The 22324-nt window shown below is 43.4% G+C and overlaps 1 long non-coding RNA gene and 3 other non-coding genes across 5 annotated transcripts; 1 reads left to right on the top strand and 3 right to left on the bottom strand.

The window, feature by feature from the left end:
• The first annotated feature begins 3916 nt into the window (after positions 1 to 3916).
• Positions 3917 to 3988, top strand: TRNAA-CGC (transfer RNA alanine (anticodon CGC)). Its single transcript has one exon. It is a non-coding gene; the product is annotated as a tRNA-Ala (tRNA).
• A 269-nt stretch (positions 3989 to 4257) lies between these two features.
• Positions 4258 to 4328, bottom strand: TRNAG-GCC (transfer RNA glycine (anticodon GCC)). The gene has a single exon. It is a non-coding gene; the product is annotated as a tRNA-Gly (tRNA).
• Positions 4329 to 11829: 7501 nt separating this feature from the next.
• On the bottom strand, positions 11830 to 22271 carry LOC149309462 (uncharacterized). 2 transcript variants are annotated; one of them, XR_016281910.1, is made up of 4 exons: positions 22193 to 22271; positions 19111 to 20166; positions 16778 to 16947; positions 11830 to 13097 (listed from the first exon to the last, which is right to left on the bottom strand). It is a non-coding gene; the product is annotated as an uncharacterized LOC149309462 (long non-coding RNA). The 2 variants fall into 2 exon arrangements; XR_016281909.1 differs by lacking the exon at positions 19111 to 20166.
• Positions 13193 to 13466, bottom strand: LOC149309463 (small Cajal body-specific RNA 13). Its single transcript, XR_016281996.1, has one exon.
• Positions 22272 to 22324: the final 53 nt, after the last annotated feature.

The following is a 22324-nucleotide window of genomic DNA, read 5'->3' as shown; positions in this document are numbered from 1 at the left end:
GAGCCATGTGTCCAAAGGAGGGCAACTAAAATGGTGAAGGGTCTGGAAACCATGTCCTATGAGGAACAACTCAGGGAGCTGGGGATGTTTAGCCTGGAAAAGAGAAGGTTAAGAGGTGATATGATAGCCCTGTTTAAACATTTAAAGGGATGTCATATTGAGGAGGGAGCAAGCTTGTTTTCTGCTGCTCCAGAGAACAGGACCCAGAGCAATGGATGCAAGCTGCAGGAAAAGAGAGTCCACCTGAACATTAGCAGGAACATCCTGATAGTAAGGGCTGTTGGACAGTGGAACACATGCTGGTGGCGCAGTGGTTAAATGCCTGCACTGCAGCCACTCCCTCGAAACCATAAGGTTGCGAGTTCAATACAAGTGAAAGGGCTCAAGCTTGACTCAGGCTTGTATCCTTCCAAGGTTGCTAAAATGAGTCCCCAGCTTGTTGGGGGCAATTAGCTTACACTTGTAAACTTCCTAGACACTGTTAGTTCAGTATGAAGCGGTATATAAATGAAGCTGTTTGTTTGTTTCCTCGGAGTGTAGTGGAGTCGCCTTCCTTGGAGGTCTTTAAGGAGAGGCTGGATGGCCATCTGTCAATGGGGATGCTTTGATTAAGAGTTCCTGCATGGCAGAATGGGGTTGGACTGTATGGCAGTTGGGGTCTCTTCCAACTCTATGATTCTGTGAGGCTGTCAAACCGAGGTATACAAAAATAGCACAAAGAAACTTTGCTGTTGCAAATAGGCGTTGACATTTTATTGCCTGTCTTTTATTGCTTTTTGTCTCTAGTCCTCATGCCCAGCAACGGAGTGGCCTCTGCCTGCATGGAAATCCTTCAATCCCACTTGAATTGACAACATTTCAGACAGAATCTATTGGCACAATTTTTCTCATGTATGATTTTTAACATCTTTGCCTGATGAAGGAGTCAGTGAAGCTTCAAAAGCTTGCATAATGTATTCCATGGTTTGGAGCTGGCCCCTAAAAGATATTGCTGTTTGTTGATTTTGGGCTTTGAAGTGAGATGCCTGCAGGAGAAACATGAACAGTGTTTGCCACTATGGAAAAGAGTGCTAGTAGTAAAACCACACTTATAGGGAACAGAAAGCAATACATGCCAGTAAGGATAACCATCCTTGACCATATGGGAAATATATATGTATGGGATGCATGGTGGCAGACAATCAAGACATCAGTTTATCACACGAAGGAGATCGGGAGTTTATCCCATGAATATTCTGGAATAACCAAGTAATTACAAGAAACCATTTCACACGACGTTGCACAAAACCCGCCATTAAAGTGGTCACAAAGAAGCATTAACACACATCTTTTTTACTTTCAGGATTTCAGCAACAATGCATTTCTGATATCACTTTATTTGCACAATTGCATATGATAATCATTCATGCAATTACTCACAATTTTTGCTTAATTTGTGGGATGCTTTAAATCTGCTTTAATCTCTCTTTAATGCCAAAATTAGTCCCAGTGTGATAAATTCCATCTGAAGAATGAAATAACAGAGTGGCTTCAAAATGTCTACTTTTCCACTTTCTGGGCCATGAGCTTGCCCACTATCCCTGCTACCAAAGCATTGGCTACTTTCCTTAATTAATATATATGGACCACAAAGAACAGGAAAATGGAGGACTGAAGGATTCAGTCACAGCACTTGGAATGAGAAGTGGCAAAGTTTTAAATGAGGCATTATGGCCATAATGAGCGGTGTATATGTGGCATAGAAGGTTAGGAAAGTGGAGCAAAGTAAGTGGCATCCACAGTGACAACTTTGACAAAATTTGACCCAAACACTGAATTTGTCAAACCAAACACAGCACTTCTGGCCTGGGAGGGAGTGAAAAGGCTGGCCCATCTGAATCAGGGCTAGCTCAAGAAGAAGAGTGTATTTTTATTTTTATGTATTTTATATTTATGTATTTTTATTGCTGTAACTTGCCCGGATTCCTTGTGATTGGGCGGGCTATAAATAAATCATTTATTATTATTATTATTATGTTATGAAACATAAATGAATTCTGTGTTTAGACTTGAGTCCCATTTTAAAGATATCTCAGTATGTACAGATATCAAATACAGATATTCCAAATTCCAAAACACTTCAGCCCTATGCATTTCAGGTAAGAGACTTCAGCCTGTATCATGAATTAAATAAAACTGGAGACATATAAAATACAGTTAGCCCTTCTTATAGACGGATATTTTATACACGGATTCAAGCATCCACAGTTTGAAAATGTTCAAAAAAAGTATAAATTTCAAATATCAAAACTTGATTTTCCATTTTTTATAAGGGACACCATTTTGCTATGTCATATTTAACTGGATTTGAGCATCAATGGATTTTGTTATTCACGGGGGATCTTGGAACCAAACCCCAGCATATAAGAAGGGTCTACTGTAGTACTCTGTATACTTACAGCACTTTGAAAATCAGCCTTTAAGGATTTTTTTTAAAAGTGTGTCGCCAAAGATTATTTGTGGAAATCAGTAGTTCTCAGAGTAAGAGATAAAACTTTATATTTCTGCAGTTTTTTTCTCCCTCTGTTTATTAGAGTCATTTTAATCATAACAACTTGGAAGCAGAGAATGAGTTTAAGTACTGTGTAGAGACCTGCACTCTAAACTAAAGGGATAAAACCCCAATTGACATCTGACTATGTTGGGTAGTATACCGAGCTTTAATATCTCCATGTTAACAAAATTACAGTATTCTGGGACGAAAGTTTCTCCTGCACCCAAAAATGATGTTCCTTAAAACCATTATTATGTTCTATAAAACCACCAAAGGAGCAGCTGTTTTCCCCTGACTCTTTACATGCAGTAATTACCTCTAATTATTAATAGCATGTCTTTTGAATATTTTAAAAACATGCCCCCTATTTTTAGTTTTGCCTGCATTAAGGGAAAAAAGCACCCTTTTGCAGCAAGATTATTTCCCCCTTTAAACTGATACCATACTGCAAGTGCTGGCTCCGTGGTAGCAAAGGAATAGGAACATCTCCATCATCAGCTGTATTTTTACTATAATGAATTAAAATTGGAATCATAAGATGACCTATGTAGAAATGACTTGAGATCAAATTAACAATGGAATTTCTTTTAGTAAATAGTGACAAATTACGTTGTGGAGGGAGGTTGCTTTTGTGGCTGAAAATGTGTATACAAAATTCATCTTGTGCAAGATAAAAGGTATACTAAAAACTCAAAACAGCATAATTTTGCTGCAGTGTTCTAATAATTGAGGTATTTGATACATTTTAACTCTTTACACATAATAGTTTTTTATTTTTCCTATTTAAGGTTTGTATCATTTTTCCCCACTGTCTTACAATTGGATAGCATAGTTTATGTGTTCATTTCATACTTGCTTATTTGATAGATTAGATGTATGAAGTCAATTGCAAACATTTACATGGCAGGAACAACTAAAGGCTATTACTTTGTACACTGGAAACCAGCTTTCTTGGGGATGAAGCAGGACGCAGATTTAAAACTTGATAGTGATTTTTGTTTTGTCTTCTAAAGCATAAAGTTGACAGAAATTAATAACTTTCTGTGAAGAGACATTGAAATAGAAGATACTTTTGAGTTTCAGGTCAACGCAAAGAAAACGAACAGTGATCTTCTGGAAGCCTGCCAGCTTTTTAGGCAAGAATAGGAGGAGGGGCTTTGTGAAATGCAGCGTGACCTTTAAGGCATATTGAGTGAGTGATTTCTTTTGGTATTTCCTTTGTCTGTGTGTCACTTGAAATTATTATGGCTTATGTGGCTTGGTTGTACTTGTTTTCTTCCTTTTTTATTTGAAAAGGGTACATAATTGTCAGAATTAATGTTTTTTCCTAAGCATGCATTTGTGTAGAATGCATGTACTTTACTGAGCAACCACAGACAGCTGGGGGATGTAGCTCAGTGGTAGAGCGCGCGCTTCGCATGTGTGAGGTCCCGGGTTCAATCCCCGGCATCTCCAGAGCATTTTTCCAAGACCGTGGTTTCAGATTTTTGGTTGTGTTGTGCTAATAGTATGTAGTAAGCACTTACAATTTTGTCTGCTTGGTTGCTGGATTTCTGGATTTTCAAAATTGTTCAAAGCACATTTTTAGACAAACTCTTATGTTTTGGTTTTCATCATTTTAGGCAACATTATTTTTAGAATATAAATTTAATTAAAACACATACATTAATGGTAATTACAGTGTCCCCGCCACCAGGCCAAAATATAATGGGAAAAAAATCTGTTGCATTGGCCGGGAATCGAACCCGGGCCTCCCGCGTGGCAGGCGAGAATTCTACCACTGAACCACCAATGCAGACCTATGAAACTGCCTCCCCAAAAAAGTTTTTGTAATACATTGAGTGGATACTTGCCCACAAAGGCAAAATTATCTGGTAATGAGTGAAGAATTCAGTTGAAGCCAGACTACATTCCTCACATATGCTGCTAAAACCAAACGTAATTTAGTCAGTCATGGATAGGGTTGCCATAAATGAGGACCTCCAAACTGGGGAAAATGTAGGACAAAATTCTGAAAAGTAGGACACTAAAAAAAAGTGTCCTACATTTCAGAATTAAATCACTGGCGGCCCAGCGCCCTCCTTCCCAGCCTCTGCGGAGGCCTCGGTCTCCTCGGAGGCCAGGAAGGAGGGCGCGGGGCCGCCGGCGATCGCCGGGGCCTGTCCTCCTTCTTGTCCTCCACAGAGGCCAGGAAGGAAGGCGCGGGGCCGCCGGCGATCGCCGGGGCCTCCCTTCCTTCTTGGCCTCCAGAGGCCAGGAAGGAGGGAGGAGGCTGCAGGGAGGCGGGGAGGTTGGCGCGGCTGCACGCAGGAGGCACCGCCTCGCCCTTCGCCTCCTCTGCCCCAGGCCTCGCTCCCCTCCTCTTCCTCCGCACGGCCATGCGCAGTGGAGGAGGAGGAGGCCAGCGAGGCCCCGCGGGTTGCGGAGCAACCCTGCTGCAACCGGGTTTTTCCCGGGTTTTGGTAGCACCCGTGACGTGAGCGGGCAGGTGCCGCCAAAACCGGGAAAAACCCGGTTGCAGCCAGGTTATGGCAACACTAGTCATGGATGACATTTCGCCTTGACTTTAAACTATATGCATCCAGATCCTATTTGTCTGAGTTTATTTATTGTGGCATAAAAGTTTGTGGTCTAGAGCCTGCTTTATTAGTGATATGAAGTATTATCTTCAGCTACTACAATGATGAACCCCAAATTGTAGTGAGTAGCAAATTGTAGTAAGCTTCACAATTGGCAAGGAGGTCACTGCACTGTTGCCAATTCCGTGACTTTTACACGGAAATCGGGATTTTTAAGTGCTTTCCGTTTGATTTCCGTGTCTGGCTCTATTCTGTGTAGATTCAGGGACTTTTGCACATTTCAGCTCCAGCCCTGAAAAATCCCAGTTTCCGGGACAAACTCCCGAAATTGGCAACAGTGGCCCTGACTCTGAGAGAGAGGCTACAGAGCAACCAATCATTTGGAGTCACACTAACAGTTTTCAGCCAATCAGAGAGTGGTCATCCCCTCCAAGGAAAAGCTCAGCTGGTCACCCTCTCCCTCAGGAAAAACTCAGCCAGGGCGGAGGCGAGGGAGGCATGTGCTGCTGCTGCTGCTGCTGCTGCTGCTGCTGCTTGGCTCGCTTGTGTTGTGGTTCTGGCAGTGTTGCCAATTTTGCAACTTTCACGCGAAAACAGCGACTTTTCAGAGCTTTTCGTGTGATTTTCACGCCTGGCTCTATTTCAGTGCCTTTTCCGCGACTTTGGCCCGTTTCAGCTCCAGACTGCTGCAGAGCAACCAACCCTTTGGAGTGTAACAGTTTTCAGCCAAGAGGACTGGAGAAAAAACTCTCTCTCTCTCTCTCTCTCTCTCTCTCTCTCTCTCTCTAATGACTCCCTCTGAGAGCCAGGACAGAGCAAGCCCAACCAACCCCAACTGTTTGGAGGAATAGTTCAGCCAATCAGAGAGAGGACAGTGGTTGCCCCCCCCCCCCCCCCCAGGCATTCTCAGGCTCCAGGGGAAAGCAAAGTGGCTGCAGTGCTGGAGAGAGAGAGGCAGGAAGTGAGGGATCTTGGCTGGCTTCCCAATTGCCTTCAATTTCCAAGTAAGACATAAGTTTTAAGGCACACAAAGGCAATACTTGACAATGGTATCATGGCTTGATGTTGTGGACTTCTGTGTGTGCCTGAGAGGGACATTTGAATTTATGAATTCCTGAGCTTGGGCAGAGTGCCCCAAGCCTACCTCTCAGGGTCGTTGTTGTACTGTGAGGACCATTTGGATTGTGTGATGTGAATGTGATGTCCCTGAGTGTGTGTGTGTGTGTGTGTTAGTGATTAAATATGCCTCTGAGCATGGGCAGATCACCTGGTAAGTTGGCATCCCGGCCCTGTCTTCCCAGAATTTTGTTTTGTGGCTCTCTTTTTCGTTCTCTTTTCCATCGCCATCCATACTGCAGAAATAATCCAGTTTGGCACTGCTTCTAACTGCAAGGCTCCCTGCGATGATGGGATTCTGGGCACAACAAACCACCAAGCCCAGGATTTCATGCATGGAGCCCTGGCTGCCGGTAAAAGCAGAGTCTCAACATGTCACAAGAAACTACAATTCCCAGGATTCCCTGGTTGAACAAGGGAATTGCCTGCACACTTCCAGATCACAGCCCCAGAGAATGAGTCTACAGGATATCAGTGTTGCCAATTTAAGTCCACTTCTTCAGCTGCATTTGGATTTAATAATAATAATAATAATAATAATAATAATAATAATAATAATGGTGATGATGATAGAGAGATCTTGCAGCACCTTTGAGTCTCACTGAAAGAAAAGTTGGCAGCATGAGCTTTCCTAGACTTAAGCGTACTTCCTCAGATGCATGGGAATTGTAGTTCATTGTGGCACCAGAGCTCTTTCTCACAAAACTACACTTCCCAGGGTTCTCTAGCACTGAGCCAGGGCAGTTAAATTGGTCTCAAACTGGATTATTTCTGCAGTGTGTCTTGGACCCAGCTCAAGCTGCATCTTCACTCACGTTTTAACTGCCATGGCCCAGTGCTATTAAATCCTGGGAACTGTAATTTGTTGTCACACCAGAGTTTGCTGAGAGAGAAGGTTAAATGTCTCACAAAACTACACTTCCCAGGGTTCCCTAGCACTGAGCCAGGGCAGTTAAAGCAGTCTCAAACTGGTTTATTTCTGCAGTGTGTCTTGGACCCAACTCAGGCTGCATCTTCACTCCAGACTCCAGAGACAATCCAGTTTCATACCGTTTTTACTGCCATGGTCCAGTGCTAGGAAATCCTGGGAATTGTAGTTTGTTGTCACACCAGAGTTTGCTGAGAGAGAAGGTTAAATGTCTCCGAAAACTAGAATTCCCAGGATTCCCTAGCACTGAGCCATGGCAATGAAAAGGGTGTCAAACTGGATTTATTTCTGCAGTGCGGTTGCAGCCGAACACATTTCTATTTGGCACAAAGCTTCTTGAACCCCCTTCATGTCAAAATAAATATCTTAAAAGGACTGAAAGATTCTTTGTTTGGTTCAATGGTGATTTTGAGAGTTGAAATAAGTTACAATTATTTTTATTCAATTATGTTTACGTTTATTTGCAAAACATCTGCCATTTTAACATTATGGGAATTTTCCGGGAATTGTGACTGAATATTCCGTGTGATCTGGGGGGGATTCAGCGTGTTTTGGACAAACATTTTCGGGAATTATCTTCGAGGCTTGTTGGCAACACTGGGCTCTGGGTTGCAGCCTGTTGCTGCAAGGAGGAGTGAGGGAGGCTTGGCTTGGCTTGGCTTGCTGTGCCTGTGGCTGGCTTCCCAATTGCCTGCCTGCCTAATCCCAGATGCAAGTACAGAGTAAGCAGTGCACAAACCTTGTAGGTTTGTGGACTTTACTCCCATTCACTCAAACCCAAACATTTTTTCATTCAGTGATGTCACATCCCGCCCCTCTCACACACAGCCCCTTTCAAGCTCTTCTCATGAAACTGGCTTTGGTGAATATCATTACACCATCCTCTCTGCCCCCCCCCCCCCCAATATCTGCTCATTACCTGGCCAGCCAATTATTTTTCTTTGCACAAACACTACAAATCCCATTGGCTTCACCACCAAATCCCTCTTACAGGTTTATAACAAATTAATAACACTGCCTTCGGGGTTGCATTTACGTTCAGCAGTATAAACACAATCAATCTTTTCTCCAATAAAAAAGAACAGCAATTAGCAACCATTTTTATGGCAGGATCTGCCAGATTCCTGGTATTATGTCCTTCTAAAACAGGTTTTTCCTCTTTGAGCCCAGGGTTTTCAGGTTATGCAGCATGAAAGCTTTGAACCAAAAGAGGAGCTTGTACATGTTTGAAATAAACTCATTCACTTTCAGCTTTAGAAAAACGTTTCCTTCGAAAGAAATATTGGATTTATTGTAAAATCTAGAATCCAGTGTCTAAAACACTTCAAAAGGTTTTTCACTCTCAATCATAATGGGGAAGGAGGGTTGTGGGGGTGGAATTGGTTCTTGTTGCCACCGAGGAGCCATGTGCTCTTGTAACCAGCTCTGTTAACAATCTGGCTGCTGTAGCCTTTTAGATTAGCTGAAATGTTGAAACAGTGTTCAAAGTCTGCCCCATGTAAAGCATATTAAAATAATCCTAACAAGAAACATGTACCCATGACCAACTCAGTTGGCACATTAGTTTTAATAGTCCAAATGCACTGTCAGCCACTACAAAAAACTGTGCATTCAGGTTCAAGGCTGATTCCAGGAGTCACTCAAACTGCAAACCTTTGTCTTCAAGGGTAGTGTAACCACATGCAGCACAGGTTTGTTATTTCCTTATTTACACTTCAGTGGACCGGGAGCATCTCTCTTCTGGATTAAACTTCATTTACTCTCTTCCAGTACATTGCTGTCAACACGCACTGCTGTCATTTTTCATACTGGGTATCATGTAGGACACATAGCATTAGTGATTAAGATGCCAATTTTGTCAATCATAAGACCGGAAGGTTAGCAGTTTGATTCCAAAGCACAGCATGATGGAATGCGTTCCTGTCACTAGTCCCAGCTTCTGTCAACATAACAGTTCAAAAGCATGCAAATGCAAATAAACAGCTACCACTTCTCAGTGGGGAAGGTTATAACATTCTGTGTAGTCGTGTTGGCCACATGACCATCGGAGTCATCTTCATACCATGCTGGCTCTATGGCTTAGTAATCGAGATGAACATCACCCCTTACAGTTGGTTATGACTAGACATGCATGTTAAAGGGAAACCTTTACCTTTTCTTTAATATTTTATTTTTCTGAGTTTGAGTGTTGAACTAGGATACTGGCAGGGATCCCCAGGTGAGGGATAAGTGGGTGATCTTGGGCAAGTCACACGTTCTTCAGAGGAAGACAAATTCTACCAAGAAAATCCTCCTCAGAGTTTTTAGTTGGAATCAACCTGATAGCACACAACAAAAAAAATTATTTTAAGATATTTTGCTTGATGAAGAGTCCGATGAAGTTTCAAAAGCTTGCATGATGCATTTGGGTTGGTCAATAAAAGTATTTCTTTTTTTTTGGTAGATTTTGTTGTATCTATGCATGTCTGCTCTCACAAAGGTTTTCCATTCTTTCCCTTTGGTATTTAAATAACCATTCCAACAGCAGTATTATGTTTTTCTCATATGATACCAGTGTATGAGTTGTGTGCCTTCAAACAAGTACAAAGTGCAAATCAGTGCCACTTTGCACTTTGCCATGATTTTACCTCTAGTGAAGGACTGTCCAAGCTCTGGTTGCCCATTACTATTAAGAGCTTATTCATTTCATTGTTTTTGCTGTCTGATTGTTAAGGTTTCCAATCAGAGGGCTGTTGTTCCTTAAAATCAAAATTCAGCCTGCTGCTAAGGGCTCCTGGTGCTGCAGCGTGCAGTGGAGATCCATGGCGACTCAGAGACCAGCAGTATGAAGGGGGTCATACACAGGATGGAAGTGCTGATCACTCACCTGGGAACCCCTGCCACCATCATGCAAACGGGTTTGGGTGCATCCTAGTGGCATTCAGCATGTTGTCCACACAGCCATGCTCTTTGGGGCTGTTGGAGGGAATGGTGGATGGATGCTTGCTCCTTGTTCATGCCTGGCTGCTTGCTCCAAGTGCTAGCTGCCTGGTTGGCCCCTGCAAATGGAGTTGCCACAGGAACCCCCACCACCACCCTTGAATTGGCCACCAAGACTTCAGAGGAAATCTCTGCTGTTGCCCTGTGGGCCAAGGTGGCAGCAACACATAGTGGAGAGGTAAGCCTGTTCAGGGTAGTTAAAGAGCTAATTACACTGCTTCCCGCCCTGAACCTACTTTTGGAACCAACTAAAGCCTGCTATGATGCATTCAATGACTTTTTCACAGATAAAATCTCTCAGATAAGAGTTGGTCTGGACGCAAGCATTAAAACAGAAACTGTAAGAGAGGTGTCCAGTGACTCGGTGGACTATGTTAAACAGATCTCATCCAGCAGGCCATTCCATAAGGTGGGAGCGACTGCGGAGAAAGTCCTCTGGGAGGTCGCAGTCAATCTTGTCTTTGCAGACTGCAACAGGTTCCTCCCAGAGGATCTGAGCGCACAGGGCGGATTGTACAGAAGAAGGCAATTCCTTAAAGAGGTTGGGCCCAAGCCATGAGATGCTACAGCACAAGGATCCGTTGGCTGCACCTCTGCCCTCAGGACTGCCAGAGAGATGGGCGAGACACTCACAGTGGATGGTGGTGGTCCAGGAAGAATGAAGCTGCTTATGGAAAGAGGTTACTACATGGCACCAGTACATGGTGGGCATTCGCCATCATAGAATGTGATACATGATAAATACTGCGTATTTCCTTTGAAGGTGGCATTGGGAACAGAAAACTTTTTCCATATTCTGCAACAGTGAGGGGGAATGAGATTGAAAAATACTGGCAAGGCAGTGTGCCAGCTGCCTACATGGAACATATTATTCCAACATGTTTTGAGTGTCATGTTTTTGACCTCTAAAATACATTAACTGGCCAATGAATGTGAAGGTAATCTGTCACCCACTGATCACCAGGGTTGATTCATCTGATTTGGCTGGCTGGGTTGGTGTCCTTTTCCCCTCACCACTGCATGTGTGTCCCTCCCAAAGCTGCATGCTTGATGGAAAAAGAAAACCATCCCAGATAGTGTACCATTCTTCAGTCAAGGGTATATGATAGCTGCACTGCCCTGCTGGAACTTCCAAACAAGACTGGCCAAGGGCAGCAGGAGGATCACTGATTGCAGTTTCAGATCTGTGCCCATGCACCATTGTGCCACACAGGCTGCTGTGTCCATACTGATTTCTATGGATTATTGCATGGAAAAGTGTGACTTATGGTGCACTATATAAAACAGATGAATCATTTTGACCTTCTCTGGATATTTTTTTTTTGTTTCATGGAAGTCAAATTGCAATAGATAATGATGTACTAGAATAAGAATGATTTGATGGTGGGCTTTGAGAGAGTGCATGTTAATAATATGATGATCAGGATCCAAATTTCAGGCTTATATTTTTGCACAATTGCAACATCAGGAAGCACTTCAATTCTGCACTAAGCCTCCTAGGCTTGTTTCCTCTGTCTGTTCCAGATACAGGACAGTTTAGTATAGAGTCAAAATTGATGAACAATATAATTGAAACAAAACCTCTGCACTGTAGCCCCACCCCACCCCCCGCCCTGCCCTGCCCCCCACAATATGGAATTTTTCTGCACGAGAAAGGCAAACTTGTTTAATCAAACTTTATTCTGAATGGACAATATGCAACAGAAGAGGTTAATTATAAACAAAAACATGTTCAGCCTGAGAGTTTCTTACAAAATGTTTCCAGAATTTTTTTCTCCCTCATCAGCTTCCACTTTTGTTAAAAATTTAATTTTACTGGCCACACCTGTTTTGTTTTTTTAAAAATGTTGGAATAGAAGCAGACTTGTCAGCTTTCTTTCCCCCCCCTGTTTTGTTGTTCATGCATGCTCAGTAAATTATTCTGAAAGCAACTGCTGTTTACCTTGCCTGTTGTAGGCACTCACACACAGCTATAATATGATTGGCTAAAATGAGATACCATTCTTTCCCAGCTGAAGCTTTATTGCTTTGTTTACTATAGACCCCCTACTTTAACTCAGCAACAAAAGCATGTTCCTCCAGTTCTCCCTCACCAGCCTCTGCTAAAAGATTTCTAACTAGGCAGATGCGTTTTACAGATGCTTGTAAAAAGGATCTTGGTCAGTTTTGTTAACTGTAATATGTCTGTAAATAAACCAGAAGAGATGCACTGTGCTGCTGTCACTGTTTTCTGATGATCTTTCGTCATTCTCTCAAATGTTTTCTAAATAAATTCATATATTTAATTTATATCCCAAGTTTATCCTGATATGGGACCCTACATAATTATAAAAGTTAAAAAAGAATTAAATAAACTACCATATTAAAACATAATAAAAGTACTTCATAGCCAGCTAGTTACCAAATGTCTATTCAAGTAAAAGGTCCACACCTGCTGGCAGGAGGAGATGGAGGGCCACCTAGTCTTTAGAGGGAGAACTTCTGCAGCCTGGGAGCAGGCAATGAGAAATATAATTATTTAGTATAGCAGCTTACATAATACATTGATTAAAACCTGACATAATTAAAATCATACCATTTAAAACAGTATAAAATTAAAGGAAAACTATAATTTTTTAAAACATACAAAAGTTAAAAATAAATAAAGCATACACCCAAGAGGCCTCCCTGAGAGCAATCTTCCATGTTCTCACCACTAGTAATTGTGATGGTGATGGGACTGAGCAAAAGCTCTCCTCCACAAATCTTAAAACAGACAGGCTTACAGAAGGAGAGCGATACTGACATGTATATATAGAGATAGAGGGCTTTATATGACACTTTACCTGCTCATGTTGTTATCTAAAAGAGGAAAAGGCAAAATCCACAGGCAAAGTATTAAAAGGTGTTCCAAATTCATTACATTTGTGGTACACAATCTTCAGTTATGGACTGGAAAAAGAAAATCTGGATGTTACTTCATCTGAAAATACAAACACATGTAAAAGATCAACTATTAATTATTCTTGGCATGTTCAGTTCATGTAACATTCATTAGTTTTAGAGAATAGACATACTGTATGTAGCAGCTTTTAGTGTTCAGCAAAAATACTGAATTTGCTAAACAATATCTCACAGCAAATTTATTCTCACTGTTGATAGATGGATAATGACATTGGGATGATCATTATCTCCGTGGCAACAGTATTCGTTGTGTCAGAGGAACATTGCACATGGAGCTGCTGTTACTTTTTACAGTCCTGCCTCGGCTTCCTCAATGAGATGCTCTTTCTGCAAAGCCAACATGCCCAGAGTACAAAAACAACTCAGGACGGTTCCAAGGCTGCAGACTTATGATGTCATGTGAATGCTGCAGACTTCTGTGACACCTTGACAGTAAAGTTACTGTAAGGAAACTCCTAGTAACTCTTGCTTAAGAAATTCATAGCACATGTGCTATTTCTTTAAGTTGATGCTAGAATCATAGAGTTGGAAGGGGCACTATGGACCATCAGGTCCAACTTCCTGCTCAGTGCAGGATCTCCTGATAGAGCATCCCCAGCAGAAAACTGTCACGCCTGTTTATGAAGATATTCAGAGGAGTAAACCCTCTGAAAATGGTTCTATTACCAAGGTTTCAGTGCCAGGACATTTCTCCTCTTGTTCAATTGAAATCTACCCTCTTACAACTTAAAATTATTAGACTTATTTCTGCCATCTGAGGTTTGGAATCTATGTTTCTATTAACAAAAGCTAAGATGGCATTGACTTTTTTTGCTACAGCATCTCACTGCTTGCTCATGTTCAACTTCGAAGCAACCAAGGTCTTTTTCAGAAATAGTACTGCTGAGCCAAGTATCCTCCATTTTATACTTGTACATTTGTGCCCTGAAGGTTTCTGTTGAATTCCAGTTTATTTCAGCCCTATTTTCTAGTTTATCAATGTTCTTTTTAACTGTTTTAGTTGTTAACTACACCACTCAGATAATTCAAATCTACAAATTTGATAAGGATTCTCATTACTCCATCATCAAAAGCATTGATAAAATACTGAAGAACATCAGCCCTAGGTCAGAACCCTGCAGTACCTGACTTGACATCACCTTCCAATTTAAACCATAGCCACTGATGACAAGTCTTTAAGAATGGTTTTCTAAGCAACTATGGATCCATCTGATGGTGTTTCCATCTATTCCACATTTACTCAGTTTACTAATCATAATACAGTGGACCTTTGTTATATGCTGGGGCTTGGTTCCAAGATCCCCTGTATATAACAAAATCCGTGTATGCTCAAGTCCCATTAAATATAATGACACAGCAAAATGGTGTCACTTATAAAAAATGGAAAATCAAGGTTTGATATTTGAAATTTATACTTTTTTGGAACATTTTCAAACCGTGGATGCTTGAATCCGTGTATAAAAAATATGTGTATAAGAAGGGCCGACTGTGCCCTATGAGGAACGACTTAGGGAGTTTGGGATGTTTAGCCTGGAGAGGAGAAGGTTAAGAGGTGATATGATAATCCTGTTTAAATATTTGAAGGGATGTCATATTGAGGAGGGAACAAGCTTGTTTTCTGCTGCTCCAGAGAACAGGACCCAAAACAATGGATGCAAGCTACAGGAAAAGAGAGTCCACCTCAACATTAGCAGGAACTTTCTGACAGTAAGGGCTGTTCGACACTGGAACACACTTCCTTGGAGAGTGGTGGAGTCTCCCTCCTTGGAAGTCTTGGCAGGGGGTTGGACTGGATGGCCCTTGTGGTCTCTTCCAACTCTATGATTCTGTGAAAATACTTGCAAACTGACTCCTGTATAATCCATTTTGATATTTTTTCCTGGTATTGAGATCAGTTTGGCATTTACTTTCCAGGATCTTCTTTTTTTGAAGAGAGGGACAATGTTTGTATATCTCCAGTCCTCTAGCACCTCACCTGTTTGCCAAGATTTCTTACAAATGATGGCAAGTGACCCTGTGAGTATGTCAGCAAGTTCTTACAATATTCTGGGATGTAGTTTGTCTGGTCCTGCAGATCTGAATGCATGTGGGTTAAAATTAGATGATTCCTTACTCTTTACCAATCTTGATTTGCAGCCCGGATTCTTTGTCAAGGTCTCTGCTGATATGTAGAAGCACAGAGTGAACTATCCTGTTATTTGATGTAAGTCATACTCTGCCAAAAATTTAAGGTCCAACAAATTTTTCGCTTGGCTTGCAGACAATTTTATTCTTCAGAAGGTGGAAGAAGCAACTAGGGAATCAGCTATTTTAGGTCTGATCCTAACCAACAGTGATCATCTGGCTAATGGAGTGAATATGGAGGGATTCTTAGGTGGGGATGACCACATTCTCCTGGAGTTTTTTACACTGTGGAAAAGGGAACCCAAGCATAGTCAGACATGCATTCCAGACTTTAAGAAAGCTGATTTCAATAAACCTAGGGAAACACTGGGTGTGATCCTGTGGTCAGGAATACTAAGAGAAGGGAGTTTCTTAAAAGTGAGATACTGAAGGTACCATTTCAAACAGTTCCAATGAGGAGGGAAAATGAGGGGTGTTTCAAGAAATCAGGATGGATGTCTAAAGGACTTTCAACTGAGCTAAGATTTAGAAAAAGGACATGCACAAGAAAGGGGGGAAATCACCAAAGAGGAATTCAAACAAATAGTCAGCTTGTGTTGGGAGAAAGTCAGAAAAGCTAAAGCCCAGAACAAACTCAATCATGCTAGAGACATTAAAAACAATGAAAAGGGATTTTTGGTTACACCCATAGCAAAAGGAGGAATAAGGAAATGTTAGTGCTGCTTCATGAAGAAGAGGGCAAAATACAGGAGACAGTGAAAAGGAAAAATTACTGAACATCGTGTTTGCCTCTGTCTTCTGTGAAAAAGAACACAGTGCTCAACCTGGGGAAAATGAAGCAATACGGGAAATGAAGCACAGAATAGGTAAAGAGGTAATACCTTGTCAGTAAGGTCATTTATTTTTTACTTTGTCAGTATAAATGAATTCAAATCTTCAGGGCCAGATAAACTTCATTGAAGGGTTTTAAAAGAACTGGCAGAAGAAATCTCAGAACCACTGGCAATAATCTTTGGTCCAAAACACGCTGCAGAAATAATCTAGTTTGAGACTGCTTTAACTGCCCTAGCTCAATGCTAGGGAATTCTAGGAACTGTAGTATTCTTGCATAGCAGGAAGTTGGACTGGATGGCTGTTGTGGTCTCTTCCAATGCTATGATTCTGTTATTCTACAGTTGGCTCTCCATATCCACAGATTCTTTATCCACTTTGAATGCACGGCTTGAAAATATTCCAAAAAAGTAAATCTTGATTTTGCTATTTTTATAAGGGACACCATTTTTACTATGCCGCTGTATATAATGGGACCTGGGCATCCATGGATTTTGGTATCTACAAGGCGTCCTGGAACCAAACCACAATGGATGCCATGGGCTGTATTTAAAATAACACTGCCTCTGCACTTGAAGATTCCATTTTGTGATCATAAATTTAAAAGTGCTCTTTAGAAACTAGTTTCCATTTACAAAGTAGAAATCGCAACTCTATCCAATTCAGATGGTGGCATTTCCATCAGTATTGACAAGGATGAGAAGTATTTGCTTTTGTTTAAAGAATTAAGCTGTATGCTCTTACCTTTCATGTCATTTGTGCAGTCTTCATATTGACAATGCAACTCATTTTGAGTAAACAGTTCCATTTAGGAAGACAGTATGGAAGGACTAGGGTGTCAAATACAGCTTTAGAGATGGTATTTATTCATCAATTTTGTATACTTCTTTCATTCAGGAACAAAAATGCTTGTGCTGCCAAAAAAAGAGAACATAGCATGAGTGCATGGTGCACTAAATTACTGAATTCTTATCTACTGAAAGATGATGACGTGTGGGGCTGCCTGGGCCAGGATTGGCCCGGGCGCATCTAGGGGGAGGCGATTCCACTCCGGCGCTCGGGACTACATGTCCCAGATAGCACCGGGAAGCGGAAGCGCCTTCCGACTGGGCGCCGTCATCCCTTGGTGCCGCCTGGGATTTGACAGGAGGCCGGGAGGTGGGACTCTTTCTCGGTCTCCCATTGGTTGTGAGGCCTATTTAAGGCTGTGTGGTGCCCTGGCAGGTGCCATTTGCAGCCTGGCTCACGCAGAGAAGTGAGCCGAGCCAAGCCGGGTTAACTGGGTGTAGCTGGGAGGACCACGTGAGCGCCACCGGCAACTCTCCTGCTCCTTCCGGGAGGCTTGTGTGGCAGCTGCCCCCCCAAGCGCTCAGCGTGGCAGCCACAGCTCGGACCGCATGTGCCGCTGCCCCTCGAGCACTCAGTGCGGCGGCCGCAGCTCGGACCATGTGTGCGGCCCGGAGCACTCGGGCGCCACCAGCAGTGCTACTGTGCCTACTAAGGGCCCGGGTTGCCTCCCCCACTTTTTTCCTCTGACACCTGGGCAGTATTACTATTTCTTTTGCCCCCCCCCCTTGGGTGAGGGCCTAGTGCTTGCCTCCCCCCCTTATTGGGTGTGGGCCCAGTGGTTGCCTCCCCCCTTTCTACCATTTGGTGCCTGTGCCTGAGGGCCTGTGTGTGGGCCAGAGGGGCCACCACCCTACTCCTTTTTCCTGGTGCGATGCCACCAAAGGCCAAGAAAGGCCAAGAGCAGCCACCGCCCCCCCCCCCCCAACAGCAAGGGGCCAATCAGGCCAGCCCAGGAAATCCTGGTCTGACTTGGCCCCTCGACAGAAGCAAAAAAGTCCTTCTGAGATGCCGGTCCAGGAGTCCTCCCAACCCAAGAGGAGACAAGCACAGACGTCAACAACAAGTAAGTCTCCAGCACGGGACGAAGCTCTAGTGGCATCCAACAATCCATCACTGAGCTGATCAAAGAGGTCCGAGAAAGCAGGGGCCAGGTCCAAGTCCAGACTAAGAAGAAAAAACGGGCCCGTCATGAGTCCACCCAAGTTCTAGCTCAGCCAGCTCTTCTTCCAGTGGCTCCAGTGCATCTTTGGGCTCATCCTCTGCCAGTTCCATAGTGCCAGTGCCTTCTGCTTCCCCTCCAGCAGCCAGCAAGAACAAAGGACACAAAGTGCAATAAGGAGAGACCAAAAAAGGCCCCAGTCTCGCCACCCAGAGATCCATTGACCATGGTTGGTGAGTGCTCACATGCCAGCTCAAGCAGGGACCATTACAGACTGGAAGGGGTGCTACCCCCGGGCATGCCTTCTTGGGCCATTAGGCGTAGAGCCCACCATCCGGGACTTCAGGGGGTTTGGGTAGACCAGCAGGCTTCCGATATCCCAAAATTTTCCAGAGGTGAGAACCCGCCAGGCATTCACCTCCACAAAAAAGTGAGGAGAAAGATTCTCAAGGGATGTTTTGTGGATGTTTTCACTCTCCTCAGGCCCGGGGGGAGGAGGTGGGGGCGGTTTTGTCCACTAAGAAGGACAAAAATGGACCCATGTTTCTGCCTGCTGAGCGCACCTTCATTAATTGGGTTGAGGGCTATGGGGTTTTCATGGCTGTTGTCTCCATGGCCTACCCCAAGCGGGGATAGCATCTCACCAGTCATATGCTCAATGTACTCAGGGCCCGGTCCATTGGTATTGGTCTGTGCTTGCAGACATGGGGCCCTTATGGAGAAATGCGATATTCAATTGGCTTTCCGCCTGCTACCCGTTCACCCTGATGATTTTTGCCTCTCAGGCTTCAAGGTGCAAGGCCAATGGTATTTTGATAAAGCCATGCCCATGGGGTGTTCGGTCAGCTGTTCGGCCTTCGAGACCTTCAGCTCCTTCCTTGAGTGGGAAGTTAAGCGAAGAGTCACCTCCCCCCTTGTGACGTACCATTTGGACAACTTCCTGTTTTGGGGTGAGGCTCACACTGACACCTGTACAAAGCTCTTGGCCACTTTCAAGGACCTGGCGCTAGAGCTATATGTGCCCCTGGCACCGGGCAAGACAGAAAGCCCTACCACATCCCTCACTTACCTGGGCAATCAGCTTGATTCCGTAGCTGGGGTGTCCCGCCTGCCCAGCGAAAGATTGTAGTACCTTCATAGCAAAATCAAGGCCATGCTCACGGCCAGCAAGGCTACTTTAAAAGAAATCCAATCCTTTCTAGGCCATCTTAATTTCGCTTTCAGGGTGGTGTCCCCGGGCAGGGCCTTCTGCACCAGGCTGGCCAGGATTACCACGGGGGTCTGGGCCGCCCATCATCATATCCACCTCTCTCGGGGCATAAAACAAGACCTGGCAGTGTGGGAGGGCTTTCTCAGGCAATACAATGGAGTTTCACCTTGGCAGCACCCCTGGGAGCTGGGTCAGGGCCTCCAGGTCCACTCAGACGCTGCTGGGAGCCTGGGATTCGGTCTCTACTTCCAGGGTCACTGGTGCGCACAGCGTTGGCCTGAACAGTGGGCCTGCAGTGGGTTACTGCATGACCTCACCTTTTTAGAGCTTTTCCCCCTTGTGATTGCCATTCACCTGTGGGATGAGGCCTTTGCCAATAAGTCAGTTTGCTTCTGGTGTGACAATCAGGCAGTTGTCAGGATAATCAACCACCAGAGCTCTAAGTCAGATAGGGTCATGCAGCTGGTCAGACACTTTGTGCTCCGTTGACTCCTATGGAACATCACATTCAAGGCACATTTTGTAAGAGGCCTAGACAATAATGTCGCAGACTCTCTTTCCTGTTTTCAGGAGACCAGGTTCAGTCTACTGGCACCCACAGTGGATCCCTCGCCCACGCCTTTCCTGGAAGAACTGTGGGAGGTTGGCAAGCTTCTGTAATGCAGGGAGTCCTGTCATCGGTGGCACCAGCCACCTTCAGAGCCTTACAATACAGTCATGACTAAACTCCAGGCCTTCTTTGAGACAGCTAAGGTCCAGGCCCACTAGCCCATCCAGTCTGACATAGTTTTGAGGTTTTTGGTGTGGCTCAAAGAACAATCCACAGCACCTCGCACCATGTCTGTCCACCTGGCAGTGATCTCCTTTTTTGCCAAAGCCGGGGGTCACGCTGATACGTGCCCCTTATTTATCTTTCTGTTTGGAACAAAGTAATAATTGACTCAAATGGAAAAATGGATACGCTGCACATAAATAAATAAAATAATGGATGATGACACTGAGCAATGTTAACTATCCGTTTAAAGAGATTAACCGCACCCACACAATAGATGTACTAAGGCTATATTTTTGTTGTGTATATATATATATAAATAAATAAATAAATAAATAAATAAATAAATAAAAATATATGTAATGTATGTATGTTTTGTATGTCATGTAAAGTCTAATAAAATCTTTTTAAAAAGTATGCATGATGCATTTTTTACAGTTTGGATGGTCAATAAACATATCACTTTTTTGTGGATTTTGTTGCATGGCCAACACAGTGACTCCTGAATCTCTTTCCTGGATGTGAAGATACCACAATTTAGCTGCTATAGGAAAATCCTAAGGAGGGAGGCAGTGGAATGGGATCTTACTATTTAAGGTTTCTGCCTCCAAGAAATGTAAAACATTTTCTTTTTAAACTGTCATATTTTACCCAAATACTACCTATTTTTTTTCTAATGCAAAAGCATGGAGGCTTCTCTTGAGAGAGTCAGTGTTCTCTGCCAAACAAAGGGGGCTGGGACCTCAAAATGGATGGAGACATCTTGGACCTCAGAAGTAGTATAGTACCTTTTTGTATTGGCAATGAAATTCAAACTTCATCTCCTGCACTTTGGAATCCTTGTGTCCCAGTGCCACAAGGCCAGGAGGAGGAGGGGCCTGTCTGCATAGATATCCCTCCCTCCACACTGTCTCAATACAAAACAACACACCAACAACACCTTGCCAAAATGCAAGCCTTTGATTAACAGCGCCATGTCCCCCCTGCCATATGATTTAACACCTCTGCTTGATGAAGAAGCCAGTGGAGCTTGGAAACTTGCATCATGTATTTTGTGTCTTTTGGTTGGCCAAATAAAGGCATCATTCAAGATATTTTTGTTGTTGTTGTTGTTGATTTTGGATGATATTGTACTCAAGCCATATGGCCAACACTGCTACTCCGAATGTATTTCTTAAATAAAATGTAGTAGTCTTTAACATGCCAAACAACTGTTGTTGTTCTTAAGGAAACTGATATTATACCATCACCGTGGAGCCCTAAAAGGCAATGGAGGATTCAGGTGGAGGAGGACTGCCTCCCGCACCCACCGTGATGATGATGATGATGATGATGATGATGGCTTTAGAGTAATCAGCGACATTAATTAATGGCCACTCATCTTTTAAATATAAAGAATCTCATATCTGGCATCTCTGCTTCCTTCTGTTTTGATTGTTTAAGTAATGGTTTTAATGATTTATTCTATATTTTATCATTGTTATGTTTAGACATTTTGTCATATCTGTCAAGGGGGAAGAGGGAATTAGTTGTATTGCATTAGAGTTGTATCGTATTTTATGTGTGTATTGGTTTTTATGATTGTATTACTGTATTGTACTTTACAGTATTCTATGGATTTGCTTTTGTGACTTTGTAATCCGCCTTGATCTTTTGGAAAGGTGGCATATATAACATTTATTATTATTATTATTATTATTATTTTAACAAAATAAAGTACAGATGTTTGTGAATGCTAGGTTTCCCTCTATCTACTATGGAAGTGAGATAAAGAGACCTAGGGAGGGAGAAAGATGGAGGACCTTAGGGGCCATGCAATCCAATTTTGTGAGCTGTCGTGGTGTGTAGCATCTGAGACTTGGCAGTACTGTACAACTTTGTGTTTAATATCAACAACAACACTGTCAACAACAATACACATCAAGGGGACTAACTCCCAGGTATCCATGGTCCCCTAACTGTGCCCTTGAAGAGGTATGGACTTCAGCCACGTGGCCAATAGTAAATCCCTTAAAGAGCCGAGTTTAGGGACCACTGAAGGCGGTTATAAAGGACGCCCTCCCTCCCTGCCTCCCTCCTGACCCCTTTGGGGGCCTGAAGCAAGCAGAGCCCCCGCCGCCGCCTCAGCCTTCGTCAGGCAAGACAAAGAACGACGCTGCAACCACTTACGTCTCTTCACGTCTTCCAGACTCGGGCGCCCTCTGCCGGTGGTTTGGGAGAACTGACGTCAGTTCAGCCAAAGGCGGCGGCGGCGCTGAAGGTCTTCTCGCGAAGGCAGGCGCCGAGAGAGGGCTTTTAAAG

This window comes from Sceloporus occidentalis, unplaced genomic scaffold (assembly GCF_023333645.1).
Source record: "Sceloporus occidentalis isolate IW3139 unplaced genomic scaffold, rSceOcc1.0.p SCAF_7, whole genome shotgun sequence".
NCBI lineage: Eukaryota > Metazoa > Chordata > Lepidosauria > Squamata > Phrynosomatidae > Sceloporus > Sceloporus occidentalis.
Note: the sequence above shows the minus strand (reverse complement) of the source record. Positions and strands in the feature narration are given on the sequence as shown.